General features: G+C 35.4%; 1 non-coding gene across 1 annotated transcript; it reads right to left on the reverse strand.

Moving 5' to 3' along the window:
• Positions 1-9,221: 9,221 nt before the first annotated feature.
• On the reverse strand, positions 9,222-9,325 carry LOC117014834 (U6 spliceosomal RNA). The gene has a single exon (XR_004421621.1). It is a non-coding gene; the product is annotated as a U6 spliceosomal RNA (small nuclear RNA).
• Positions 9,326-12,690: the final 3,365 nt, after the last annotated feature.

The following is a 12,690-nucleotide window of genomic DNA, read 5'->3' on the forward strand; positions in this document are numbered from 1 at the left end:
AAATTAGAGGAATAAATATGCCATCCTCTCACTTTTCCCTTTTTTCTTTGGTGGTGAGCATCCCATTGACTGTACCCAATTGAAAGCACGAGGACAAAAGAGCTCATAGATGTTATTCATACTGTATCTTACATCTAGCTCTTCTCCCACCACACAGCAGGTGGAGAGTGGTTTTCAGATTTTCTTGAGAAACCAAAACCCAAAAATAGGTTCATCATCATCTAGAGCCACCATAGCTCACTATTTGTATGACTTTTTTGCAGTGTAAGGACTGCGGTGATATGCATGCTATTCATTGAGAAAACTGTAGTAAAACAATATTTTTCCTCTCAATATAACCAAGAAGGACAGGATATCCATTCTCTGACTCAGTGCTGCTGTTTATTTGATTTGGGCACACTGTAACTGAAAACTGCTGGTATGATCAGCTAGGATTCTTGCTCATTTTAGGGCATGCAGGAGTTGAAATTTAAAAGAATTTCTGAAATATAATGTAACCTAGAGTATAGAAATGACAACCGTGTAGCAGGTCGATACTCCTGTAACACCATTCTAATCCGTTGGCCTAAGTGTTCTGACTCCAGAGAACATACGCTGAATGCTTCACTATCGTGGATGTGGGAGTTAGAAAGGGAGGCATCAAAGATAATGCCAACGTTTTGATTTCAAGTGATGGAGAGAATGATTACGAGTCACAAGACAATAAGTTTTGAGGGGAAGGTGAAGAATTCCGTTTGAATTTGTGCTATCTGAAAGGAAGTGCCTATTAAGCAATTGGATATGGGGAGGCTGTGGGCAGTGGTGGGATTTTAGGAAGGAAACTGCGTCCGGGGAGAAAGATTCAGGAGTCATCAACATAGAAGTGGTAGTTGAAACTGTTGTGAACTTGTTCCTCACAAGCATGTAAAATCAGAAGGAAAAAGGGCTTAGTTTTCGTCACCTTCACTGCTACCATCTAATCCAAGACAACATCTTTGACATTTGCAGTAATCTCATTGTTTTCGATGTTGACTCTTTCTCAATACATTCTCCCATACAACCTGCAGCCCAGGTGATCTATTTAAATGTGCGTCTTCAAAGTTTAAAGCCATCAAAGTTTTCTCATTACAATTGGAATAAAATCCAAACAAGTGCTTTGGAAAGTCTAACAAGGTCCTGAATGTCTTTAAAGCACTCACACAACTTTCCATCTTACTTTATCTTACCCCGTTATCCACTTTTCTAAGTTCCCGTCATAAGGTTCTCTTTGAACTTCTGGCAAACACCAAGCTCTTTTCCACATCAGAGCCTTTGCTCCAACTCTTCTTCTGCTCGTTCCTTTCCATCTTTTAGTTATCAGCTTAAGTTGTTACTTGCACAGAGAAGTTCCCCTATCCCCCAAATGTAGAGTTCTCCATTACTACATCTTACTGTTTTTCTTCATAGCATTTATCTGAGTTTACAATTATATAATGATATATGTGTTTACTTTTAAAATATCTACCTCTCCTATTGGATTGTAAGACATCTACTCACTGCTCAGTACCTATCACATAGTAAATACTCAAAAAGCACTTGTTGAATGTATGAATCTATATTCGTTTAAGCTATCTATAAAATCTATACTGTAATCATCAATATTCTCTATCATTTATTTATTCTATATATCACTTATTTATATGCTTCTTTGTGCCTGGGTAAAAAGTAGCTGAAACTCCAAAGCCCCATTTTTTTTGTCTCCCCACGGGGACAAAGAGATCATTATTATACTTTATGTAAGCAGCTGCATATAAATTTCTGTCAAGATCAAATAAAGACAGCAACATTTAGATGGAAGACAGGAATGACTTTTTTCTATGTTCTGTTTAGGAAAAAACAAAACACCTCATTTCCATAATTGGCTGTGGTGTTGTCTATAAATATTATGTAAACTACCTTGAGTTCTTACAGTGCAAGTTAGGTTCTGATGAGAAATGAGTAGCAGTGGTCCTGAAGACAAGCAATCCTCTGGGTAGGAATTTTTCCAAAATTCCTTATGGACCAGTAAAGCAGGGGTTAGGGTTCATGAAATAAAGATGGGGAAGAACCTATTCTTTCACTAGATCTCTTTATATTTTACTTCTTTCCTACTTTTTCTGTTTTCTCTAGGGTAGGTGAAAAGAGAAGGGAGAGTATAGGAAAAGGTGAAAAGTATTACATATAATCTGACTGTAAAAGAACCCTAATAAAGAAGACACTGCAACCAGTGCATCCGGGCTGATCTCTTATGACCCATCCTCACTCAGCTCCTGCCCCTAGAGCTATGCCCTCTCCTTCTTTCTCCTGGGTTTCTCCATGCCTGGCACAAAATTAGGTTGCATGGGTTAGCTCAAACCTGGTTACCTTTTGTGTTTTCCCATTGGCCCAGAGGAACTTACATCCTTGCCTCAATAATAGGTGAAGGATAGGCTTATCCCCCTTGCCTCTTCTGTTCCAGCATAGGAAGCTCCAACCAACTTCATAATATCCAGGTGGGAGGCAAGCATCCATCTTTGTGTTCTCAATTACTTCCAAATGCCAAGGGTCACGTATAAGATCACTCTCTCTCTCTGTCTGTGTTCCAACCTTCTGGTCTTCTGGGTTTTGTGGTTCAGCAAAAACTCATTCTGGGAAGATTTTTTCAGTCATTAGGAGTGGTTCTCAGGGGCTCTTCTGTTGGAGGAGAGAAGAAAGCCAATGTGATCTCTACTTCTATGAATCCCCTTACCAAATATTCTCCCTGCCTCTCTCCTTCCTCACTGTAGTCCCTTCTTAAAGCAGCAGCCAGACTATTCCTTTGAAAAACTTAAATTAGATTAAGTCACTCCTTTGCTAAGAATTGTCCAATGTTTATTCATCTCATTCAGTATCAAATTAAAAATTCTTATCAAGTATATGTCCCCATTGATCTGTCTCCACCATTTCTCTGATCCCATTTTCTGCTATTTCTCTCCTTTAGCTCATTCTATTCCTCACCTGTCCTTTAACATATCAGATTCCCTCCTTTACCCTATGCCTGGGATGTTTTCCAAACATCCATCCTTCTTCAGCTGCTTCTGCTTGAAAGTCATATTCTCAGAGGCCTTTGCTAACCACCTTATATGAAACCACCTCCCCTTCTGGCATCTGAGCAGTGCTGAGAGTGGATACCCTGGCCTTTTAAAGTCCACAGCCTTTACTTTACTTGAATCTAAAACGAATATGTAATTTTTTCACTTTATTGATTTGTTTAATTTGTATCCATCCATTTAGCTCATATGTTCCAGGAAAGGCAGAATCATGGCACTTTTTATTAGTTCTGCAACAAATAGGTACTTAATAAATGCTTTTTGAAGCTTGTAGGAAAATCCAGAGAGACCAAATAGTTTCTGAAGCTCTCTAAAAGCTTACTGCAGGCCATGTAATTGACTGATTTATACAGTATGGTTATTGAAAGTTATGATGAATTTTTTGTAAACTTCCTACACTCTGGTTTCTACTCTAACACTTTCTCAAATAACACTGTCAGATTGCAGTTTCTAAAGGACTTTCATCACCTTCCTCCTTTGCTTAAGACTTTCAAAATCATGTGTATGTAGTTGTGTGTGTGTGCACATGTATGAATGTATCTATCATGTAAAGCCGAAGCCTGCTTGCTTCCCCTCTCCCTTTCTTCTTCCTTCCTTTATCAGCATTATTTAGTGAGCACCATTATACATTAGGTCTATTTTTGGTATTTTACCTACAAAATCTCCCTGTAACCTTCACAACATCCTGCAGACTACTTTTGTCTATTTGTTTGTTTTTTCACATTTTCATTGTAATATAGTAAAGGTACAGTAAAGTTATAAATGTGAATGTCAATGAATTTATAATATATGTTTATCCAGGAAATTGTCACTCAGATCAAGATAAGCAACATTTCCAGTCCTTTAGGTAGACCACTTTTTTTTTTTTGGTCTCTTCCATAGATTGATTTTATTGATTGATCTATTGATTAATTGATTGAGAGTCAATATTATTTTATATTAATTTCAGGTGTACAGCATATTAGTTAGACATTTATTTAAGAAGTGAGCCCCCTGGCTATTTTAGTACCCATCTGGAACTATGCACAGTTATTACCATGTTATTCACTATGCTTGACTTTACATCCCCATGACTATTCTGTAACTACCAATTTGTACTTCTTCATCCTTCCACCTTTTTCACCCTGCCTCCCAACGCCCCTCCCCTCTGGCAACCATCAGTTTGTTCTCTGTATGTATGAGTCTGTTTCTGTTTTGTTTGTTCGTTTATTTTGTTCTTTAGATTCCACATATAAGTGAGCTCATATGGTATTTGTCTTTCTCTGTCTGACTTATTTCACTTAACATAATACCCTCTAGATCCATCCATGTTGTTGCAAGTGGTAAGATTTCATTCTTTTTTTTTTTATGGCAAAGTAATATTTAATTGTATATATGTACCACATCTTCTTTATCCAATTGTCTATTGATGGGCACTTTTAGGTTTCTTCCATATCTTGTTTGTTGTAAATAATGCTGCAGTGAACATAGGGGTGCATGTATCTTTTTGGTGTCAGGAGGGTACTAGACTAATCAGGGGGATCACATCATAAATTATATAAATGTCTAACCACTATGCTGTACACCTGAAACTAATATAAAACAATATTGAATGTCAACTGTAATTGCAAAAAAAGAAAACTTAAACCTAATTCCTTATTCTGAAAAAAAAAAGAAAGAAACAGAATGGTTAATAACTGACTTTGGAATCCCGGAGAACTCAAATGGTGAAAAAAAAGAGATATTGCAAGTGAACAGCTAACTGAATATGTAGTATCAAGATAGAAATGGGCTTTCCAGACTAATTGGTCACCTGGAGAAAGTTGTAATATATTTTGCAAAACCTGTGAGGAAACTTGTAGAGTTTTCAAGTTTTCAAATAAAATTTAAAAGGAGTTTACAGATATAGATAATGTTTCTCAAAAACTTTAAATTCAAATTACATATAACATAGCAGGTTTAACACTGACAGATCAATAGTGGAAAAGATGCAGTTTCATTGGAGAAAATAAGGAAGAGGGTCAACACTTTTGGCCTTAAATGTATCTATACCAATTTGTAGAACATAAGTAGTGAATAAAGTGAAATTGGCATATTAAGACAAGGATGTAATTAATATCTTGAGATTAGGGTGGGATGGGGTTTAGAACTAGAACTGAGTAATAAAATGGCACAAAGACACACCTTGTTTAAAGAAAACACCAAAAGAGTGATAGTATACTTTTTAATTTTTTTTCTTTTAAAAGGTTGAGGAAGCAGTGTAGTAAATCTCTAGTCTGACCTTAATCTGATCAATGAGAGAGAACTGCTTGGAGATGTGAAGGTGTTAAAGATCAGGAATAACAATGATCATGTCAATTTATAGTTGGTAAAACCAGTGAAAGGGAATGAGGGAAAGCTGGGACGACTGAATTGTGCTAAGTAATGATAGCTCTTATTTATTGAACAGTTACAATGTAGTAGGCACTGTACTGAGTGGTTTACATTGATTGTCTCATATAATCCTCAAGGCTGTCATCCCAGTTTTATAGATGAAGAAACTGAGGCTTAGAAAGGTGAAGTAATTTGTCCAACATCACACAAAACTAGTAGTAGAGCCACATTTGAATGCAAGCAGTCTGAATTTAGAACTATCCTGCTAAGAATGTAGATTTCCAAAAGTTTTTAGAAAAAAGATAAATAGACTCTTTTGGCCAGTGAATTTAAAAGAAACGCTGACTCAGTAATAATGACAGGCCTTCAGATGACACACATGGAGATTACTCTAATGAAGGAGGAAAAGAGAGACGCCCAATCAATCTATGTGGTACACAAAAATCGGGGGATATGACAGAATGGTGCCAATGGCGTTTTCACGTATTTTTCTACTTGCACTTTATGATCTTTAAAGAGAGGCTAGAAAAGATTAAAATTTAAAAGAAATGATACCTCATCACTTAGGATTAAGTTTGGCTGATAAGAACCTAAAGTTAAACAGGATAGAAATTTCACTTTCTCTTTTCTGTTAGTTTGAAGGGAGGTAGCCCAGGGCTGGCACAGTCTGTGCTCCATAAGGTTCTCAGCCTTCTTTGTGGCTCTGTTACATATAGATACCTTTCTCAAGGTCATCTTATGGTCCAGTGTTTCTGTTCCCAATATTGTAACCATCGAGAAAGAAGGGCACACCTCTACCATATAAAGGTATTCTTGCATCCCTTGGCCAAAATTAGTCAGATGGCCACATCTACCTATAACAAAATCTGGGAAATGCAAACTTTAGATATTGGTGTTTCTACCTAGAATTCGGGAGCTCTATTAGTAAATTCAAAGGAAGCAGACACATATTTGGGGGCATCTAGCAAATTGTGCCACATATATATGCCTTAATTCAAGTAGAAAGGTAACAAAAACCTAAACTAATAGTATCAGGAAGAAAAATCTGAAACATCTAGAAAACACTAACAAAATATTGGCTTTTGATTGTTTAAAAATTTTTGTGTATTTTTAGTATAAGAAAAACAAGAAGGTAATAGTTCTCACTTGGGGAAAATTCTAACATTAATAGGTGATGGAGAAATAGTAGCATTAGTCCACTATTTTGTTCTCACCTCCTTTATCAAAACCAGTTATGGAATTGAAAGAAGAATTGGAAGTTTCTCATGTTGATGAGAAACTGAAGGACCAAATAGGGCAGCATCTTCATTCTGGCCCTCATTATTATTTGCCTGCATTACCTCCTTAAAAATTCTTACTGTTACTTGGCATACATTTTCTCCCCTCACCCACAAATCAAGGAAAGAAAACGACTTATTTACTCCCACAAATTATTTCTCTAAACACAATCTTCTCATTCCCTTGCTTAAAAACTTTTTGTTGTTGTTGTTGTTCTTCTCTAGAATTAATAGAATGAAGTCTAGACTTGTTACCATACACATAAGGTCCTTCGTGACATGTTTTGAGCTTTATTTTCATCTCACCTCTGCCTATTTCTTTCATACTTTTTGAACTACAGCTTTGCTAAAATTCTTAGTGTTGCCTGAATATTGAACTTACTGATATTTTTGAATGCCCCTCTTTGCCTGGGGAATCCATCAACAGTTTTTAAGACCTAACTCATGGACCTCCACCTTTTTAAAGCCATGCAGAGATGGATAGGTTTTCCTTTGTATCCACATGGTGTTCTGTACATGTTTGATTTATTTACTTGTCATATAAATAAGTATTTATTTATTTATTTATGTCTTTCTTCCTTGCTAATCTCTGAGTTCTGCAGGGGAAACAATTTTAAACATATTGCTCAGCCCTTAGTGAATGTTCAAAATGTTTATCACTTGATTGGTGAGAGTATGAAGATGGTTTAAATTCATTCAGGTCATTAGGGGCAAGTGCAATACATATATGCTAGAAAAATTCTACTGTGATTTAGGAGCTATTGCCAAGTGTCTTGGAGGAATTTTGGGTAGTAGAAGTGTCAAAGGACTGGAGATAGCCAATGTCCCAATTTTCATAAAGGTATAAAAGTATATCCAGGAATCATAGACTCACACACTTTAGGCCATGCACAATTGTAGAGTAGATTATTAGATGGCTTGTGAGCATTTTAGGTAAAATACTGAAAAGTACATTTCTATTGTTGTATTTTAGCACTTCCTACTTTCTTGAAGGTTTAGAGGCAAATGTTTATTCCTAGGAACCTGTAAATGTTTGTTTAGGACAAGTAAAATTGTGTGCAACTCTTTTCCTATGTTTCTTGAAATGTATTGACTGAAAATGGTGGCTGTGTATTTTGTAAGGCATCTGTGGATGTTTCTAATGTGACTTTATGTGGATCAGGTGATGTGTTTGTATATTGAGAACGACAGAACTCTATGCCGGGGGTTCTCTGTTTTCAGTTGTTTGCTTAACACCTTCATATTTTTTTGCCATGTTTAAATACCATCTCTATTTTTATATAAAGAATTTTTTAAATCAACTCAGGTTTAACTTAAACTTAACCTTATCCTAAATGAAAATAACTATAAGGTCACAGGTTTGTAATGTACAATTTGATATCTTTTCTAATACACCTTATAAATAATGCATAACTGTGAACAACAGAAAAAATCATGGCCATGTATCCTCTTGAATACAATCAGTGTAAAATTTTACAACATTTTATGCTGTAGTCATTGTATAAAACATGGGGGAATTTAGGCTATTCAAAATACCAGAAAGTGATTTTTATCTATTGCACCTTTGCATGGTGCACAAAGGCCGTTGATTAATGGATTGATACTGAGTTGGAGGGTTGTTTTGAGAGAACATTTTCAGGGCAGTGACCTTTGTCCTAACCTGCTTGATATTCTTGTTTGTGAACTCGAGACATAGGAAGTGATGGATTCAATTGGAAATGACATAAGCTGCAAGTGGTAACTAATATACTGCATGTTAGAGTTAATTCAAATGTTTTGACAGGTTTGAATTATAAACAAATAATAGAAACACATTAGGAATTAATGTAGAGGATGCATAATTAGATTGAAATGTGTTTAAATATAGAAAGGAGAAGATATGGCAAAATTATTCCATGGCTTTAATTGCTATAAACTCAGTAGGAACGAAAAATTTGATATATATGCCCTAAAAAGAAAGCACAAACTTAGATTTCAGTCATAAAGGTAATATGCTCAAGAAAGTGCTTTAAAATTAGCTGTCCAAATTAAGAGTTAAATATTCTGTAGCTGATCAATCTATATCTGGAATATTTTGTTTAATTCGAGGATTTAGCCAGAAAAATTATAGAGCTGAAGATCTCATCATATGTGAGAGAGTTGAAGTAATTGTGCACAATAAGCCTAAAGAAAAAAATTCTAAGTTGGGGCATGAGACTTGCTTTTCAAAAACAGTGTTGGAAAAGTTTCAATGTAGAAGAAAAACTTTATTTATTCTGCCTAATTCTGTAAGCAGATTTCACTTCAGCTCAATAAAAATTTAAATAATTTCATAGACAGGGATGCTGCCTCACAAGGAAGACGCAAGCTGCCAGGATTGCTATATGCTTATCTTCTGGATATGAAAGTGTGTGTGTGTGTGTGTGTGTGTGTGTGTGTGTGTGTGTGTGTGTGAGAGAGAGAGAGAGAGAGAGAGAGAGAGAGATTGTATGTGTGTGTGTGAGTTGGCAGAGAGGTGATCCTTTAACTTTCATTGTATGATATTTTTTTAAATATGGAATGCTTCTCGGATTTGTGTGTCATCCTTGCACAGGGGCCATGCTAATCTCTGCATTGTTCCAATTTTAGTATATGTGCTGCCAAAGTGAGCACTCTGTATGATTTTAATATTTACAATGATCACATGTCATCAGAAAAAAGATTTTCCATTTTGAAAAGCAAAGTTTAAAACTACTAGAGAAAGAGAGTGGTTTTTGAGGAGATTCTTGCTTCTGTCACTTAATAACCAATTACGTTTGACTAATTCCTTAACTTCTCTGAGCATGAAATTTCTCTTGTAAGGATAATAACACTTTCCATGTTATTGGTTGAAGACTAAACTAATGCTACACATGAAAATTCCTGATACACTAGGATTTCGGTATATGTAATTTTCTTTTCCTTGTATTTGGTCATGAGTTAACTTTTTGAAAGGACAGCCAAAAGTTAGTGGGCAGGCAAAAATTCAGCCCTAATTTTGGACCTTAAACAGTTCAGTCCTAACTTGTGGTTTGGAAGTTTTGTGGTATGGAAAAAGTAATATAGACGAAAGAGAAAATCCTAAGACCTACATGTATACTTTTAGTTATTAGTGCAAGCATTCATAATGTCATATTACAGTCTTCACAGATGAGTTCAATTTTCATTATTTTCTTGCTTAATGGTCAATCACTGTGGGCCACATGGCCTATTCACTTTAGTTGCAATATGGATGAAATCATGAAATCATCCATTTCATATTCCTGTTAATTGATTTTTTTATAGAAATTAAATTAGGTAGTTGTTTAATGATCCAATTAACTGCTCTACAAGTTTACCCTCAAATTACTTTATACCGGTAGACTTCTCACTTCAGTCAAGTAAACATACTTGAAACTTTAGGCCAGTTTATTAAAATGATGCCTTCAGATTTAGCTAATTTTTTGGGGGTAAAAAGTAAATGAAGGGAGACCACTGACAAGAACACCATCTTTCAACACAGGCAAAACAATATGTTTTGACAATTCATTAGACATCACTTCATATTTTCCCTTTTAAATTCTATATTCAAGAAGGTAATATCATTTTTCGAAGAGGTTATTCTGTTACCTAGATATACTGCCATCGGATGACAGTAGCTGCTACTGTTATTAGTTCCAAAAGCAAAGGGTTAAGTTATAGAACGATGCTTTAGGATTTCTATGTGGCAGTGTTCTTCTTGTGACTCTGTGATTTAATTATTACTTTTCTATGTTTTCTTATTTTTTATAAAAAATAAGTTTTGCTTTTGAGCGATTGAGCTCAAATAATGTTAAACCACCACTATTTCCAAAGATTTAGAAAAAACATATAGAGGTAAATGTTTAAGGTACAATCTATTGCTTTCCTCCCTGATCCTAGACTTTGCTTCCTTAACCTACAACAATTTTAGCTTGAAATCAAAGCATTTCCTGGCAGCCATGCTCTTGCTTTGGTGCCTTGTTTGTTTTTCTCAGTAGCCAAGGAAGCACTGCCTCAGTAACAGGTGGCCTGCTGGTCCTTTCTCTTCTCCCTTCCCCAGACTATTCACATTAATCACAGAAAAGGTTCAGTTTGCCTTATAGTCTTGCTACTTTGGAATCCCCTTCATATTTTTCTTTGATGCATGCTAATAGCAGATTATAAACCATAGTCCTTTCTAACAAATAAGCGACTGAGTTAACAAAACAACCCTCAGAGTTTATGCTAGCCTTCCTCTGTAGATTAGCAATTTAAATGTTAATCCACAGTTTCTTTGCAATTTCCAGAAAATGTATTTGTAATACCATAGATGAATTATAGTAATTACCACTAATTTCAGTCATGAAAATGGATATAACAACTTGGGAATGCTGACTTTAATTCTTTTAATTCACTTGCTAACATCATAATCTTCATACTGGTGAAGTTAGAGGCGGGGGAGAGAAAGATTTGAAATAATGGAGATTGTGGTGGTCTCAGCTTGCATTTTTTTCTACAGTTCCTAAAGCTAATTGTTTCGTAGTTACAAAAGGTTTTAGAATATGAACTCCATAAATGTATTTTTAAAGTATTCATTAAAACTAGTTCTGCAAGTCTCCTGGTGCTTGCTCTGTTGCTCAGGCACCTAAATGACCTGAATCCACTCAGGGCTCTTCACTGTCATGCTATTTTTGAGTGAGGAGAAATTGCTAAAGGCTAGACTTTTAAAAAATGGAGAAGCGATTGTATGTAGAAGAAAAGAGGCTCTATGTGTTTACTCACCAGTTGCAAGAAAGAGTTCTCACTCAATAGCTTTAGCTGTCAAAGAGGAAATAAGTGCAGAATAAGCCTTAGAAAAGGTTAATGATCAGAAAAATACATCTTATATATAAAATACATTTATGTATAAAATGGATAGTGCTTGCACAGCTTGTACATGGTTTTAAGAGCTATTTAGGGGAGACAAAAGATCAGATTAGCAAATCTTTCCTTCAGAGGCCGACAGGAGAAACTTTTAAATAGCACTACATGAGGCTTTCATCTTCTGAAAGTAAACTCCCTTCTAGTTGCCAGTGTGAATGAAATGATTTCCAAATCATTTTTCTAGTACACGGTGAAAGTATCTTTTGATTCCATACTAAAGAAAGGATTCCTAGTTTTCTTTTAATCAAAACCTGTCTAAATTAGCAAAAGAGATATGGAATCAATGTGACATGGTGGAAAGAACAGGGAAAGTGAAAACTTAGATTTTACTTCAGGTTCTTCACTTTTATAGCTGTGTTGCTTGGGGAAACCTTAATTCATCAGTTACTATTTATTTACTGGCAGTAGAGGGAGGAGTAATGACTGTCCTGCCTTCCGCACAGGGTTCTGAGGAGGATTACTTGGGAATATTGAGAAATGACTTGTCATAACAACAATCATAAGACCCACTTGTTCCAAAAAAATGCCAAACCACTGATAATCCTCAGAACGTCAGATACTCTTTCCTCTTTTTGAAATGTTCCTAAATTTCTGCCTGCCTTATTACAGTCAACTAAGGACTATCAATTTTTCTGCAGACTGATTAGAAAGTCTCCCCTACTTTCAAGAATCACATTTTAATAGGACATTTGCCAAAGAGAAATTGTCTCAGTACTTCCAATATAAAACTTAGTCTCCTTTCTAAAACTTTGGAAACTCTGCTAGATGGATTTCCTTGCTATAAATTTATGCCTTTGTTAATTTTGTCTTGGACTTAAATTTTTCATTGACAACATCTATGTGTCAGCATTTATAATGCATGTGAGATAAATATAAGACTGCCACTGAAGAATTTTAACTTTGTTTAAAGGAGATAACAAAACTGAAAATGAAATTTTAAGGGATGATATTTAAAGTTCATTTGGGAAAAACAAAGTGTAAGGAGAGAGCTATTTCCATACCTCAGACTCTAGGCAAATCACCTTTGATAATAACCATCATTTATAAATGCTTTATACATACCATTTTAGAGATAGTGGAGTGTATCTTGGGAGACG

The sequence above is a fragment of the Rhinolophus ferrumequinum genome, chromosome 2, assembly GCF_004115265.2.
Source record: "Rhinolophus ferrumequinum isolate MPI-CBG mRhiFer1 chromosome 2, mRhiFer1_v1.p, whole genome shotgun sequence".
Classification (NCBI taxonomy): Eukaryota; Metazoa; Chordata; class Mammalia; order Chiroptera; family Rhinolophidae; genus Rhinolophus; species Rhinolophus ferrumequinum.